The 17,177-nt window shown below is 36.2% G+C and overlaps 1 long non-coding RNA gene across 1 annotated transcript; it reads right to left on the bottom strand.

Moving 5' to 3' along the window:
* Positions 1–6,163: 6,163 nt before the first annotated feature.
* Positions 6,164–16,925, bottom strand: LOC110214643 (uncharacterized). Its single transcript, XR_002326318.2, has 2 exons — positions 16,207–16,925; positions 6,164–6,456 (listed from the first exon to the last, which is right to left on the bottom strand). It is a non-coding gene; the product is annotated as an uncharacterized LOC110214643 (long non-coding RNA).
* Between the last annotated feature and the right edge of the window lie 252 nt (positions 16,926–17,177).

The raw sequence follows: 17,177 nt of genomic DNA, 5'->3' as shown, positions 1-17,177 counted from the left end.
TTGATGCTGTTTGTCTCAGTTCCTCAGGAAATGGCAAACCACACTAGTAACTCTGCTAAGAAAATCCCCCAAACGGGGATTTTCATGAAGAGTTGGACATGACTGAAAAGTGACTCAACAATAAGATTTCACAAGTGAAATGATTAATGATGCAATGACCACAGAGGGATGGATGAAGCACAAGAATGGATTTCCAAAAAGCAGTCAGGCCGCCTGCCATCCAGGAACCCCTGCCGTAAGTAGGCAGCCTCTCTTGTTCATGATGATGGGTTGTTTGAGAGGGCTGCATATGGCCACATATCTGACACTACTCCAAGAGCGGTCACTCTGTGGACCCCATGGCAAGGAAGGGATACATTTGTATAGCATATCCAAAGAAGGACATGATATACATCTCTGATTAAAAAAAGCTGAACAACATTGGAGTAGCAGCTGAAGTATGTAATAGACATCCAGGAGGGAGACATTACTGAGGAAATAATACATGGGAATATAAAAACAGCAATGTAAGATGCTAATCGTAATCAGAAAAATATTGCCCAATAAGATTGCCAGATACATTGCCAGACACAACACAAAGAGGATGGCCTCAATCTTGAAGCAGCTAGAAAACCCCAGGAAAATGAAATTTGTCATAACTGTTCCATTGTCTTGTTCAATTCATTTTTTCTTATTCATGTGTAAAAATTCAGAGAAGGGCAGCATAAATTAGAGAGTATATACACATCAGGCATTTTTAGAGATTGAATTTTCACTTTAGCTGCTGGGTTTTCTAACCTAGAAATAGCACTAATACTATCAACATCAATGGCAGGAAACAATCAATGCCATCTTCAGATTTCATGGATTGTATTGAGCAGAATATTTGGTGTCAGGCAGTGAAGTTGGAGTTGATGGACCTGAGGTGGGATTCTAGCTAATTTGCTGGTTGTATGCCATTGGCACACACTTAATTTCTCTCTCTCTCTCTCTCACTCTCTCTCTCTCTCTCTCTCTCTCTCTCTCTCTCTCTCTCTCTCTCTCTGTCTCTCTCTCTCTCTCTCTCTCTCTCTCTCTCTGTCTCTCTCTCTTTCTGGAGGCAATTGGGATTAAGTGATTTGCCCAGAGTCACACAGCTACTAAATGTCTGAGGTCAGATTTGAACTTAGGTCCTCCTGACTTCAGGTCCAGTCTTCTATGCATTTTCCCACCTAGCCTCCCTCACTTAATTTCTCCTGGTCACAGTATCCTCATCTGGAAAAGGAGGAAACTGGACTTCATGATCTCAAAGGTCCCTTCTCTTTCTAAATCTGTTAGCTTGGTCTAATACATCTATGGAAAAATCCATAAACTATAAATCTCCAGTTCCCCAAATTGTATTGCATTGAACTCACAAAGTCCCAGTGGGGTATTTTAAATATTCTACCTAACCACTTAGTAAATGAAACTTTTTGTTTTGGGGTGCTGTGAAAAAATATTAAAAGACTGAAAGATTCTGAGAACTGAGACAGTTGGGACCATAAATCCATTCTAACTGACACTGAGGGAAATCTCAGATATATACATCTCAGATATCATTCCATTTGCCATGAAAGTTAGTGGTGACAAGAAAATTTAAACACAATCTTGTCCCCTTGAAAATATTTTCCTTCATCATTCATATATTTATTATTATCTTCATCTTGACATGTTTGGAATCAGAAAACACTATCTGTCAATGATATAGAACTAATAAAATATGTTTCATGCAAATTAACTAGTGATTTTTATGTATACACAATTCTGGCATACTTGTTAGACATCCAATGTGCCGAGCAAACTGTCAGGCATGCCATAGATGGAGGAAACCTTGCTGTGTTAAAGAAGAGTAGATAGACATAGTCTCTATCTTTTGGAAATATGATGCATTTACTCACACTTTGTGGAAGGGAGATCAATTCTAGCTTCATCACTAAGATGTTTAAGTTGGTTTCAGAACCCACTTGAATGTTTTTCCCCCATTTGTTGATTAAAAAAAACCAATGAAATCAGGTTGGAGGGTAAGTATCAATTAATATAAGATAAAAGAAATATCCTGAGTGAGATTTTTCATTAGACTTTCATTTTTCATTAGACTAGAAATTCCATCCAATTCTATCAAGCCATAGGCCATTATGAACAGGGGCAAGTTTACTTGAAATATTAAAAAATGGGATTGCATCCTCCTGCCCCCAACATATCACTAATATTTTAGTGTCCATTTTTTGAAATGGACCCACAATTTCATTGGAATGGAGAACTCCTAAGAAACTCTGAAGAAATTAATGCAGAATGTCACCTATTCTGCAACTGATAGTCTTAGAGAGTCTACTAATACCCTGAAAAGTTATGTGACTTACCCAGAAACAGTCATTATGTGCTGAAGCAACACTTGAACCCAGGTCTTTCTAATTTTAAGGCTGGTTCTCTACCCACTCTGCCATGCTACCTCTCTATTGAGACTTATAGAGATAATTTTTGACCCAAATGTTGTGGAAGATAACAGAATACAGCACTGAAAAGAATTGCAGATGATCTACCAGCAGTTCTACACCTGGGGTCTATGAACTTTTTTTAAAAAAAATATTATAGTAACTGCATTTCAGCATATTTGAATTCTTTTGTAATCTTATATATTTTGCTTTCTTTGTATATCCCAGGGTGAAAAGGATATCTTTCAGGCTTGTTAATTATGTCAGGGCTAAAGACACAGTTTCTAGTGCACTTAAGTAGACTACTTGTTCAGTCTTATATTGCAATCTAATTCCTATATTCTAATACCGATTTGCCACAGAAATATTCTTTGGAAAGTGGCACAGTGCTACTAACAGTCTGAATGCCTAGATTAACCTCAACTACTGGTTTTACATTTTAAACCTGTGATAGTGTTAGCATATGGTAGCTTCATTCATTTGAGAGAATGACATTTAAAGGGACCCAAATGATCTTGATTTGCAAAATGATCAATTCAAAGCTTGTCCAGTCACCAAAAGTCAGAGATATAAACCTCATCAGGTGTCCATGAATATCAGTCACACTATTAAAATGAGATCTCTTCGTGAAGAAAAAAATATGCAGGCACATGTCAAAAAAATAAAGGTTATAGATAGCACTGAGGTTTTGCATAAGCTAGCTATTGAAAATAATTGCAGTCTGTATTTGAATAAATATGGTAATTTTCTATGGCCAAAGAAACACTAGGAAATAATCTGAAATTTGAAGTGCCATGATCATTCTAACTCTGCTGAAGTCATTGGCAGTCATCTGTTCCATCTAAAACCCTCAAAGAATCATCCAGGGCCCTGGCAATTTAAATCTGGTTGTTTTTAGGGACTTTGAAATTCCCTTAACAATTTAATATTATGAACCTGAAAGTTAAAAACTTTTCAATATATCAAAGATTGCACTGAAATTTCCATTGATTACTCTGAAGCTTAATTCAATCAGTAAGACATGGAATCAATTAAACAGAATCTGATTGTAAGAGACTCTTGCACTCATCTCATTCAGGGGTGTCAAATATGCACTCCCAGTGTAGCCTGAACCAATAAAAATGAAATTTGGAAATATTTAACAAAATAAAAATACAAAAGAATATAGATAATGTTAATATGTAGTTTTCTAAGTAAAATATGCAGCCTGCAGAAATCCTTATGTATGGTTTAATAGCCTCCATTTTTATTTGACTTTGACACCACTGATCTAGATCATACTATACCTATGCAGGAATCCCATTTCTACCATCTCTGATGGTTATCATCACCCTGGAATTGAATATCCTCCATGGAGCAGTTGAAAAGAGAGAACCAAACACACTGTCTTTATCACACTGTCTCTTAGCCATCCAGCCAGTAAAGGTACTTTATGATGAGAACAAGACAGCTCTATCATTGAAATATTCTATAGGACCATTAGATAAATTAAAAAAAATAGTTTCTATATAGTTATAAAATCCTCATAGCTGATGAGAAGTTTAGTTCAACCTAAATCCTAAGCTTTCATTAAGATTCCTTCAGGTGATGAGATAACTTATCAAACCTAAAGCAAAAATGTTAAGATTCCTCCAGCATTTATCTGAGCTACTGGCTTCTTGTGGTCACAGATTTCCTTGTTTAACTAGTGCTTTCTCAGTACTCTCATTATCTCTCTTCCCCATCTCTCCTCTTCCACCTAAAAGAGAAAGGAATCACTAGCATCTCTTCTCCAATTCATGGTCCTTCCACTGATGTGGCAGTGGCAGGCGAGAAGAGAACAAATTATCTAATTGGGCAGTGGTATGAAACCCCAGGCTTTTCTTCTCCCAGTAAGATAGGCATATCTTGAAAATTTATTAATATTTTTGCATTCCTCTTTTTTTTTCAAAATCTGTCCTCCCCCTGCAGCACCTTCCCTTGTTACAAAGAAATACATTCAAGACAAAATAAAATGACTTGTCAGAATATACCTCATTCTGCACCTGTAGTTCAACACTTCTTTATTAAAAAGAGGGGTATGTTTCATCACCAATCCTCTGAACCTAGATTGGTCCTATCATTAGAAGTCAGTTCTGAGTTCTGATTTCATGTGATGTGTGTGTGTGTGTGTGTGTATGTGTGTGGTCGTGTTTTACCATACTAAGCTCATTGTGTATATTCGTCTCTCGTTTCTACTTACTTCTCTGAATACTAATTCAGATAATACTAATATTTGGCTTACTAAATATCTCTAAATTCTTCACATTTATCTTTTCTTACTAGATAATAATATTCCATTACATTCCCATCACACAGCTTATTGAGCCCTTCTCAAGTTGATAGGCATTGAATTTGTTTCCAGTTTTTTGCTACCAGATGGGTCTAATTTTTCTTATATGATTACTCAGTTATGCCATTAAATTTTTTTAAACATTTATTCAGCTCTTAGTATGTGCAAAGGATAGGGACAAAATTAAAAAATGACAAAGTCCTTGCTCTCAAGGAACTTGTTAAATGTACACAAATAAACGTAAAACATACTGGAAAGTCATAAAACAGAGTAGAGATCTAGATTGAGTGCTTTAGGAGAAGGTGCTTTCAGCTGGAGGCATCAAGAAAGATTTCATGGAGGAGGCAGTGCCTCAGCTGGGTCTTGAAGCTGGAAAGGTTTTCAATAGTCTTCCTTTTTCAATACTGCTATGGAGTTTGTAGATTTTGGGATTCTTTCAGGAACCATTTTTCTTTATGGATCCAATACAGAATGGAGGGCTAACAGTGAAAAAAAAAGTTTATTCTCAAGTTCCTTCCAAAACCTTTGCTAGACCCCAGGAAAACCCAAGGATCTTTCTTCATCTAGTTTGTCTAAGTAGATCTAGGAAATTGTAGGTATTGGCCAGATGGAAAGTCTCTGGTTCATCTATGTCAGAAAATATTTTGGGAAAAGAGAAGCTCCTAAATGTCTCCTCAATAAAAAATAGGGCAAAATTTATTGTCTCAATTGCCTCTTTGTCATCTACAGATGAACCTATGAAGGTCAGGTGCTATGAAGGTCAGGTACAATCCTGGATTCTCTGCTGATGTTATGTCTTTGCTTTGTCTAAATAATTATGCATTATCGGTTTCTGAGTCCATCTTAGAGTCCTTTTCACTTTCCTTTTGGCTTATCTGGACCTTAACATCTTGGGGTTTGGGATATTCTCTTTTCTACTCACCTAAACAAAGTATCCTTTGATTAAGTAAAAGGATTTTTTTTCTTTCTAGAATGGCCTCTTTTCATTCAATATTAGACACAGTAGCAGAATAAAGGGGCTTTTGCTCATCTTGCAGTGGATGTGAGTCACAGAAGGAGAGCAACTGGAATTTTGTTCAAGTAATTCAATCGCAGTAGCCATCCTCTCCACCCATTTCACATCCTCCACAAGTATCATCCCATCTATAAGTATCACTCTCACAATATGGTGCAGGGGAATCTGTCTGGTTAAGGCAAGTCCAGTATGGAGAGAAATTTCCGGTGATGGTTGGTATGGTCAGCTAAGTGACCATGGTGATAGAGATAAGTATTTGACATTGAAAAGAGAAGAGGTGAAGGTGAGCGATTGAATGTGGCCATAGAAACATTTTGGAACAAGGGGTCTTGCAACTGACTTCCAAAGGCTTTGCTGTGTGCCAGAAAACATAATAGACAAACAAGGAAAAATACAATCAACAAAAAATGAAGGCCACTATGATTATATATATTTCCATTTTGTTAAGGGCCAAAGGCTATTCATAACTGAAAAAACACAGTTAGTAAGGAAGAAAATCATCTTGTCCATTTTTCCAGTTTGAGGTGCAAAGTTTCATGTTTCTTAAGATGTTAAATTGTTTCTTCCTTCCTGCTGCAGTTTCTTTTTCCTGCTCACTTTGACACTGGTTTTTAGGTCCTCAGCTCGCAACTGAGGTCTCTCTACATTTTAAGAATTCTGATGCTTTCTGGTACTCAGGAAACATCTTTTGGCAGGAACATCTGGAAGACAGAATCATAAAAATCACAGGGAAGTTACTCTAATAATGCAGTCCACTAAAGATTAGTTTGTACATTTTTTTTAAGAATTGGAGAGAAGTTCTGAATGTCTACAAATTGTCCTCAAGAGTTATCCACTTTTTGTTAGAAATATCTTTCATGCATGATACTCATTATTCTACTTACCTATTGGCCCATCAAGTATGACCTTTATTAATCTATTTAGAGGGTAAATCAAATTTCTTAATGTCCAGAACCATAATCAAATCTTAAAGTGGTTTAAAAATAATTTGGAAACAATGTACATTTTAAGGATTCAGGATTTTATGACCAGCAAGATGCCAGAGTAGTTTTTTCTACAACTATCACCCCAAACAATTTTTTTTAAAGAGCTAGAAGAGGAAAGATGAGAAAATTCATCTGGGGCCTGATAAACTTGAGGGTCATAGATTTCACAAGAGAATATGATAACAAGAAAATTATCTAGAACTTTTTGAATGCAAACAACAAAACACTGTTTGAGTAAATCTACAGATTGCCACTACCACCACCACTCCCCCCACCAAAATAAAACAACAAAAAAACCCCAAACAAACCTTCAAACATAACTTAAAAAAAAACCTAATATACTCCCTTGAAATTTGAGGTATTGCAAAGGTGACACAGTGGATAGAGTGCAGGGCCTAGAGTCAGGAAGACTCATCTTCCTGAGTTCAAATCTGGCTTCAGACACTAACTAGTTGTGTGACCCTGGGCAAGTGACTTAACCCTGTTTACCTCAGTTTTCTCATCTGTAAAATGAGCTGGAGAAGGAAATGACAAACCACTCCAGTATCTTTATGAAGACAACCTCAAATGGTGTCACAAAGAGTAGGATACGACTGAAAAACAACTAAACAACAAGGCGGATTAGATTTCACAGTTTCAATGGATAGGTGGAACTAGGCTGGTGACTTCATTCATACAAGGAAATCCAACATGAGGAAACTATTTTTTCCAATGTAAATAAGCACCTTTTCTGAAATTTAGAGTCTTAAGGAATTGCCTATAGCTCTGGAAGATTGAATGATTTGCTCAGATTAGTACATCCAGTTTGTTTTAAGAGGCACAAATTAAATCTAGGTCTTCTTAGCTTCAAAGTTGGCTCTTTATTTACTATGAAATGCTGCTTCTCAATGTCAATAGCAATAAATTTTACACACATCAAGGAAAAAGATCATTAGATCTAAAGAAATGGAAATTTAAATAACTCAGAATTACTCCACAGGCATCAGAAATTGGTGAAGGAAATTACAAAAAAGCAAAGATGCTCAAACCACAAGGCAAAATAAAATATGCTGTGTTATAATTGTGTCTTGTTCTGGTCCCCTGACCACCCCACCCCCTTCTAGTCAATACAGTAAGTTTTAGCAGGAAATAAGATTGTAAAGGAGAACCTGGAAGTCATGTGCAGATGGTCCCAAAGATCAAAGGAGCATAATTTACGAATTGTATCATATATTAACCAATATTCACACCTTGGTAATATGTGATGAATCAAGGGAAACCATCTAGGCACTGCTTGTCGAAGTTTCTGGTCCTATGATATGGAAATTCCAGACAAAATCCAGACCTCCATAGCTCCAGATCAGCAGAATATCAAGAAAGTGCTGACAACTTTGAGATGATGACTTTGAAATTTTACTGATAACTTTGAGATGAATTGGATTTGTTAATAAACTAATCCTAAGGTGGCACAAGATAAGGGTTAGTCTGTTTGCCCCCAAAACCCTGTAATTTTGACACCTCAAACTCCTGTCCCCTGAGTACTCTGCCATCTCCATTGGGTCCATTGCTGCTTAGCACTCCCAACTCTAATCCATTGTTACGTAAGTGATACTCTCTGCCTCTCCCCTCCCCATCCTTTTCCCCATGCTGCCTTCCTTTACCATTTCATTCTCTGTCACTGTGACACCATCTACCTCTGTATCACTTTTCATCACTTGTCTCTGCCTTCGTGAGTTTTTTGCCCCCATTCCCTTTGTGTTTAATTAAAGCGTGATTGCCACCCAGTTTCCCACTACCATTGTGGTCTTTCCTAGCGAGCACCCAAAGAACTAAGTGTGTCTGTCCTCATTTAATGATTTCATAAATTAATTATTAATCAATATACCCTAGAAAGTAGAGCTTAATCATCAATGAAAAAAGTTGGCTCTTTAACAAAAGAAAGATAAACAAGTACTTTATCTCTCCCCCTCAAAAGCTTGAAAAAATAAAATAATTCTTTCATGTTTATATTCTATTGTTCTTTTTTGTTTGTTTTTGGTGGGGCAATGGGGGTTAGATGACTTGCCTAGGGTCACATAGCTAGAAAGTGTCAAGTGTTGGATTTGAACTCAGGTCCTCCTGACTCCAAGGCTGGATCTCTATCCACTGCACCACCTAGCTGTCTCTCTATTGTTCTTTGAAAAGAGATTGAATTGAAGGGTAAAAGAAAGAAGAGGGATAATCAATGGAGAAAAATACTTAAGGCAAAAGATTTAAGGGAAAGTTAAGGAACCATAAAATGGTGAGGAAAAAAAAGACTAGAACGGGACTTAATAATCGCCATAGGAGCACTTTGGAACAAAATGTTTTGAAGCCTCTGGGCTTTTCTGTATGTCAAATAGTATAACAAACAAACAAAAAAAAAGGAAAAGAGATTGACAACAAGAGACAAGAGCATTGCAACTATATACATTTCTATTTTCTGGAAGAACTCAACAACTTTGTTGAAGAAAGAGATGAATTGATAACTCATAGACTAAAACTCGTAAGTGAATTGATATCTTTTGTGTAAGTGATAAAATTGGGGGAAGTTGTGTGAGTGAAGAGATGGAAGGTAAGAGACAAAGAATAGCTATAGATATATGCCCACCAATTCTATAGGTGAGAAGGTATAATAAACACTTTAGTTTCTTTGCCAAAAGTGGGGATAGGGGTGGGTTAGGGAGAACAGGATAAATGCAATAGAGTTAAAAGATTGGATGGAGGATTAGTTGGGAAGGGGTTCACACTGGAAGGGACAGGAAAATGTACTACTGAAGAATGTTCCCATATAGAAGAAGTATACGCCTGTGGTAAGAGATGGGGCCTCATAATAGATTTTATGTGAGGGAATTTTGCACATCAGGATGAACCTTCTATAAAGGCAGGCAGGCAGAAAGCATTTATTAAGTCTACTATTTGTCAGGCACTGTGTTGGGTGCTATACAATTTTTATCTCATCTGATCCTCACAAAAATTCTGGGAGTTAAGAGCTTTTATTATCCCCATTTTATACTGAAGAAAACTGAGGTATAGGTTAAGTGACTTGCTCAGGGTCACACAGCTAATAAGTATCTGAGGCTGGATTTGAACTCATGTCTTCCTGACTCCAGGCCCAGCACTTTATTTACTTGTTCATCTAGCTGCTTCTGTGAGAAGAATTGTACCTCAAGTACAGCATCCCACCCTAGGAGAGGAGTTGTATGAGTCTCCAAAGTAAGCTGGCACCTCAAGTGGTAGGGAGGACATGGAAACAAAGATAGGATGGGCTTAGGAGTAGAGAGAAGTCATCACTGGGCACAAGATCGGATGGAGTGTGGAGTGTGTGATTTAGAAGACAAAGCAAATCCACTCACATGACATTGTTTCCTGCAGACATTTTTTCCTTTGTGAATTGATATTTCTACAAGTAAGGCACATTAGAAAATGGGGAGAATAGGGCAAGATCTAAAAATACAATCTTGGATAGGTGAGAAACTTCAACTTTGCTATTTCAGAAGTTCTAATCTCATGATGGACACAGAGAGAATGAAAAAGAAGAAAAAGGGGGAATCAACTATGAAATGGAGAATAGAATTCAAAATAGTAGAGTAGCAAAAGGAAATGAGGACAAGATGAAGGCAATCTTGGTAAAGTGTTTCAAGAAAAGAATGCTTCTTAAAAGAAGAGGTTGGGAAAACTGGGGAAGGAAGATTTTGAAAAAAAGGCTTGATTGTGGAGGGCAAGCGAAAGGTCAAAAGAGGAGAAATAAACAAATACATAGATGCTACATAGATAAATAAATAATTTAAGCAAATTCAGAGAACTAAGAACAAAACAGGGGAATGTCAATAGGGGAGAGCATGTGGGAACAGAGTAGAATAAAACTTGTATGAGCAAAGCTAAAGCAAGAGTCAAAAAGGGAAATGGTGGCAATAAAGCCAATGTAAAAGAAATAATTAAAGGAAAATATGTTCAACAGTAATAGCCTTAAACATAAATAGGTAAAATAATATAATTAAATAAAAAGAGTGATAGAGTGGATACTAAATAAAAGTCAATAATTTTTGTATGTAAGAAAAAAATCTAAAAATAAGGATATACATGATGAAAATCAGAATGGAAACAAAATTTACAGCAATCAGTGAATCCCTAAAGTTGGAGCTGCAATTCTGCTAACAGAAAAAATAACAATAAAAATCCACAATGACAAGAGAGATAAAAATAAGAGAAGTTCATATATTTTAAGGAACTATAGACAATGAAACAATATCAAAGCTAAGTATACACATACCATATGCCATAGCATCTAGATTCACAAAAGAAAATCTAACTGAACAGCAAAAAAACCATAGTTAACTTAGGGTTTGTAAGAGACTAATATCCTTATTTCAGAGATTATAATATTATAACCAAAAACTTATTATGTTAATAGGGGTAGAAAAAGAGCTTTTGTCGAGAACAATAATCATTTCTGTAAAAAAAAAACCCTAAAAAACGCCATAGAAAAGTCATTTTGGAACATGATAGAAAAATATATATCTGAGACCAAGAGGTAGCATTATTTTTTTAAACTTTTTAAAAATTTTATTTGGGGAATGGCTGTGTTCTTGTAAATTTGTCTTAATTCTCTATATATTTTAGAAATGAGGCCTTTATCAGAGAGTGGTTGTAAAAATTCTTTTGCAATTTTCTACCTTCCTGCTAATCTTAGTTGCATTGGTTTTGTTTGCACAAAAACTTTTCAATTTAATGTAATCAAAATTATCCATTTTGCTTTTTGTAATGTTGTCTATCTCTTGCTTGGTCATGAATTCTTCTGTTCTCCATAGATCTGATAGATAAACTATTCCTTGCTCTCCCAGTTTTCTTATAGTATCAGCTTTTATATCTAAATCATGAACTCATTTTGACTTTATTTTGGTATATGGTGTGAGATTTTGCTCTATGCCTAGTTTCTGCCATATTCTTTTCCTGTTTTCCCAGCAGTTTTTTTTCAGAGTGGGTTCTTATCCCATCACTTATTTCCCCAAATAATCTGTATAATATTGGAATTAATTGTTCTTTAAATGTTTGATAGAATTTGTGTGTAAATCCACCTGGCCCTGGAGATTTTTTCCTAGGGAGTTCATCAATGGCTTGTTCAATTTCTTTTTCTGAGATGGGGTGATTTATTTTACTTCCTCTTCTGTTAATCTGGGCAATTTATATTTTTGTAAATATGTATCCATTTCACTAAGATTGTCAAATTTGTTGGCATATAGTTGGGCAAAATAATTCCTAATTATTCTTTTAATTTCCTCTTCCTTGGTGATAGTTTCACCCTTTTCATTCTTGATACTAGTAATTTGGTTTTTGTCCTTCTTTCTTTTTTTTAATTAAATTAGCCAAATGTTTATCTATTTTATTGGTTTTTTTTCATAAAACCAGCTCTTAGTTTTATTTATTAGTTCAATAGTTTTTTGATTTCCATTTTATTAATTTTTCCTTTGGTTTTCAATATTTCTAATTTGGTGTTTAATTGAGGATTTTTAATTTGTTCGTTTTCTATTTGTTTAAATTGTTTGCCCAATTCATTGATCTCAAGAAGTAGTATTATTTGAGATGGAGAAACACTAGAAGCTTTTTCCATAAATACAGAAATGAAAAAGAGAAAAAATCTCAAAGTAACCCTCTTTGTAGAAAACATGATTGATTATTTTGGAAACTCCAGAGAACTAGCAAAGAATCTGAAATAATTAACACGTTCAGCAAAGTATCAGGACACAAAATAAGTCTACAAAAAATTGTCAGGCATTCTATAAAACAAAGCAAAACCAGGTGGAAATAATAGAAAAGAAATTCCCTTCTAAACATCTACAAATTTGTAAAATATGTGAGAATCAATCTATCAAGAAAATCTTAATGCTTATATAAATATAATTATAAAATATCTTCAGGGAGATAAAAAATGACTTGAATAATTGGAGCAATACTCACTGATTATGGCTAGACCTCATCAATATGATAAAAAATTAGACTGATGCCTATGTTAATTTTCAGGTATATTACTATGATTATCAAACAACCGAGAAGGTTCTTTATAAAACTGGATAAAATAAGAACAAAATCCATTTGAAGGAACAAAATATCTAGAAACTTCAAAGGAAATAATAAATAAAAGCAGGAATGAGGGGAATGAAGTGCTTCCAAACCTCAAATTATGTTATAAATATAATCACTGGTTTAGAATGGAAAAGTAAATCAGTAGAACTTGTTGCAATAAAGATGAGACAGAAATAGTTGGAATCAATAACACAGCATTTGATAAATCTGAGAATATAAATTACTTGGGGGAAAATTATTTGACAAGACCTGCTGGTAATATTGGAAAGCACTTTGGCAGAAATTAAGTCTATACCAACATCTTAGACCATTTACCTTGACAACCTCCAAAGGGATAAGTGGACTGATTGTATAAGAGGTCATACTATCATACAATTATAAGAGAATGAGATTAGGTACCTTTTACAACTTTTGCAGTGGGGAGAATTGTTTAGCAAAATGAGACAGAAGAGATCCCAAAAGGTGAAACAGACAATTTTGATAAAAACGAAAGCAAAAAATCATGGCATTAACAAAACCAATGCCATGGGAATAAGAAGGGATCAAATGTCTGTGGTATAGGTCTGATATCAAAGACACTTAGCAGGCACAGAGGAATATATACTTGTCTCAAAAGACGAACTTCAAGCTATTAACATCCATATATCTAAATCACTAGCAATATGATAAATGAAAATGAAAACAATTCTAAGGCTTTACCTTACACATAGCAAATAGGCAAATATGAAAACATATAGACATAGTCAACATTGAAGATATATTAACACAGTGTTCGTAGAACTATGAATTGGTCCAACCATTATGGAAAGCAATTTACAATTATGTTTTAAAAAAAAAAGACTAAAATGTCCATATTCTTCTATCTAGAGATTCTACTGCCAGCAATATATCTAAAAGAGGTCAAAGATAGAAAGTGCCTATGTTCAACAGAATGTTTCTAACAACCATTTTAGTAGTAGCAAACACATAGTATTTGGTAGATGTCCGTCAATTGGGGAATGTCTAAAAACTTTTATAGACGAATCTATATTATCGCATTGAAAAAAAATGATGAGTACAGAGAATGCAGAGAAGCATGGGGAAAACTTACATAGATTGGCCCAGAAAAAAAAGAAAATAGAGCCAGGAAAATTCTATGTGTGTGTGTGTGTGTGTGTGTGTGTGAGTGTGTGTATAACTAGGTGGATGATAGGTAGATAGAGGTAGGTATATATGTATATATGTGTACAGACACATATATGTACATATGTGTGTACATAGTGTGTCTGTATATGAGTGTGTTTATATATATGTATATAAAGAGAGGGAGAGATGATGGTGGTGGTGGTGGTGGTGATGGTGATGATGATGATGATAACTACAATGATATAAATGGAAAGGAATAAGTTTGGTCCCAAAGAAGGGAAGAGAAAATGAATTTCCCTTCTTCATTGGAGATGTGAGTGGGTGGGAGGTCTATCTGTATAGAATATTTCATACATTGTCAGACATAATTAATATGTTGGTTAATTTTTCAGAGTAGTCCTTATCAAGGCTACTGTAGTTAGGATTAAAGATTTAAATATGGATTGACTAGATGACATCTGATTTAACTTTCAACTCTAAGGATGAATAATTTCATTCGCTCCAACAAGGAGAAAGATATGAAGTCTAAAGAGTCAAGAACAAAAATGATTAACAAGGAAGTGACACATAAGATAAGTGACAATATAGCAAGAGGACCATGAACTCAAGTCACCTGAATCATATTTCCATTGTTTGTCGAGCTGGGAAAGAATGTAAGAACACCTTGCCCAAACCCTTTGTTTTTCAAGTAAAGAAAAAAGGCCTGGGGAGGTAAAATGATTCTCGGATTCATAAGTTAGGGGAGTCAGAATTTGAATCCTGGATAGGAAATAAAAATGCAGAGTGATTAAGTGATTTGTTCTGGGGTTAGACAACCAGCACCTATGGGAGCTGGGTCATAAACTCAAATCTTTAGGCTCTAACTCCGGTGCTCTTTCTGCTGTAACACACTGACTCTTTCAAATTAGAACTCTAGAATTAAGGGATGGGAGGGATTTCAGAGGTCATCTAGTGACAGTCAATTCAAAATGAATTTACTAAGTGCTTACTCTGTGAAAGGCACTATGATAAGTATTAAGGATAAGAAAAAGAGTAAACGCCTGTCTCCAAGGAACTTACCTTATACCAGAGATGGGGGATACAATATAAGGAAGGTGAAAACACCAACCACTGGGAGGGAGATAGAAAGGATTCTCTTAGAAAGTGAAACTTGAGTTGAACCAGCTCCCCAGGCGACTAGTTGGCACAGTGGATAGAGCAACTGGGCTTGGAATCAGGAAAACTCATGTTCAAATTTGACCTTAGATTGCTAGTTGTGTGTCTGTGAACAAGTCCTCTGTCTGATTCAGTTTCCACAATTGCAAAATGGGGATAATAGTAATAGTATCTACCTCCCAGGACTGTTGTCAGGATCAACTGAGATAATATTTATAAAGCACTCTGCACAATGCCTGGAACATAAATGCTCAAAAATGTGTTTCTTTTCTTCCTTCCTCATCTATAAAATGAAGGTGTCCAAATAGAAAGCATCTGAGATCTCCTAAAGCTCTATATCTATGATTCTGTGATGCTAAATTCTTTCAAAATCCCAGTTTCAATTTTTTTTTAAAACATGCTATTAACTGGGGTTTCATTTGATGCCAGATATAGAGATAAGTAGGTTGCTTTGTTTTGTTTTACCCAGGATGCAGGCTCACTGTAGGAATCGAAACCTTTTCTCCTCATGTTTGGCTTTTATTTTATAAAATAAAATTTTCCTCAAAATTCAATTAAATACTATTTGACAAGCAGATATTAAGTGCCTACCATGGACCAGGCACTAAGCTAGGCAGCAGATGAAAAAGAAAAGACAGTCCTTAACCTCAAAGGGATCTAATGATATCATCTCAGTTAGTGGCAGGGAAAAAGAAAAAAACAACCCCAAACTTTTGCCACTTCCTCATTTGTTCAGAGCCACGATTGCATGCAAGGATATCTTGAATCCTTTCCTGGCTAAAACCTTCTGTGAGCCTAAGAATTTTAGAAACTAACTAGCAGAAATGCGCAGAAACACGTGTGCACTAAATGCTGACGACAAACTTGAACTTTGTCTTCCCTGTTTCCAAGCCCCTCACTCACTCTCTATCCTTTGCCCCTGAGCTCCCTTAATCTTCCTTTTTGGAGAGTTTCACCACCTGACTCAAAGGAGTTTCCAGTACTTTAAAATCTACTCTCACTGTCAGCTCTCCCAAACTGCTGGTGTGGGAATAGGGGTGGAGAGGTAAGCTTTTTCATCTGGATCAAAGGCCGCTGCAGGAACTAAGGAGGAAGGAGTCTTACCTGCAGCAATTGGAGACTTCTCCCTGGAGGGTTGGCAATGCAGGACAGACAGCAAGCTGCAGCAGGACCTGTTTCCCCTATAGCCTTGAGGAATTCTCTTTGGCGGCTGCCCTGAAGTGGAAAACTTGATGTGGTGAGGCAGTTTGGGGGTGTCGCAATCAAGCCCCTCAATTGTTAGACATTCTTAGGCCACCACCCTCTCTCCCATCTCAAAAAAGTCCCTCCCACATGGAACTTGGAAGTCATCCATACAGCTCAACAGTCCTCCACAGTTCAGCCCCTCCTTTCCCCTCCAACTTTCCACCAGGAGTAACCCAAACACAGACATTCTCCTTCCTGAGAGTTAAGTAAACTTTGATGTTTTGACAGTTGCTGGCTGGTTTATTTTTGTCCAGGAGGTCTGATGCCTTTGAAAATGTATTGTGCAGAAAGAAGCAGAACACCTAGAAAGGTACCCAGAGTAAAAAGGAGATGAAGAAGATAGGGAGGGATTGAAGGGAAAGGATGAGGCCTGGAAGACAGCAATAGGGAAAAGACTGAATCTATGATTTCTTTAGAATAGGAAAATCCTGGGAGACCAAGCTTCTTCTTTCAATGCAGATTGATACTTTCTCTGAAATTTTAGTCTTTGAGCATTGCCCAGAGCCCCAAGAGATTATGGGACTTGCTGAGGATGACTGGAGCTTAAATCCAAGTCTTATCTGGCTCCAGGACCACCTCCCTATCCAGTATGCCATGCAATCCAGAGAAGTAATTCCAATTAAGGTCAATAAATTTGAAAGGAGAGAAAAGGGATGGATATTACAACATCTTCAAATATGCAATCTCTTTTCCAAGCCCAGGAAAACTTCAAGAAGCCAAGCTATCTGTGTGGGCAGAAGTGGAGGAGTGGGAGTAAAAGCCTCTTCGTATTAGCATTTTGTAGGTGGAACAAAAAGAAGGATGTGGGGGAGTGAAGACATGGGAATCTT

This window comes from Phascolarctos cinereus, unplaced genomic scaffold (assembly GCF_003287225.1).
Source record: "Phascolarctos cinereus isolate Bilbo 61053 unplaced genomic scaffold, phaCin_HiC Scaffold_4;HRSCAF=312, whole genome shotgun sequence".
Taxonomy (NCBI): Eukaryota; Metazoa; Chordata; class Mammalia; order Diprotodontia; family Phascolarctidae; genus Phascolarctos; species Phascolarctos cinereus.
This window is presented reverse-complemented; position numbering and strand designations above follow the sequence as displayed.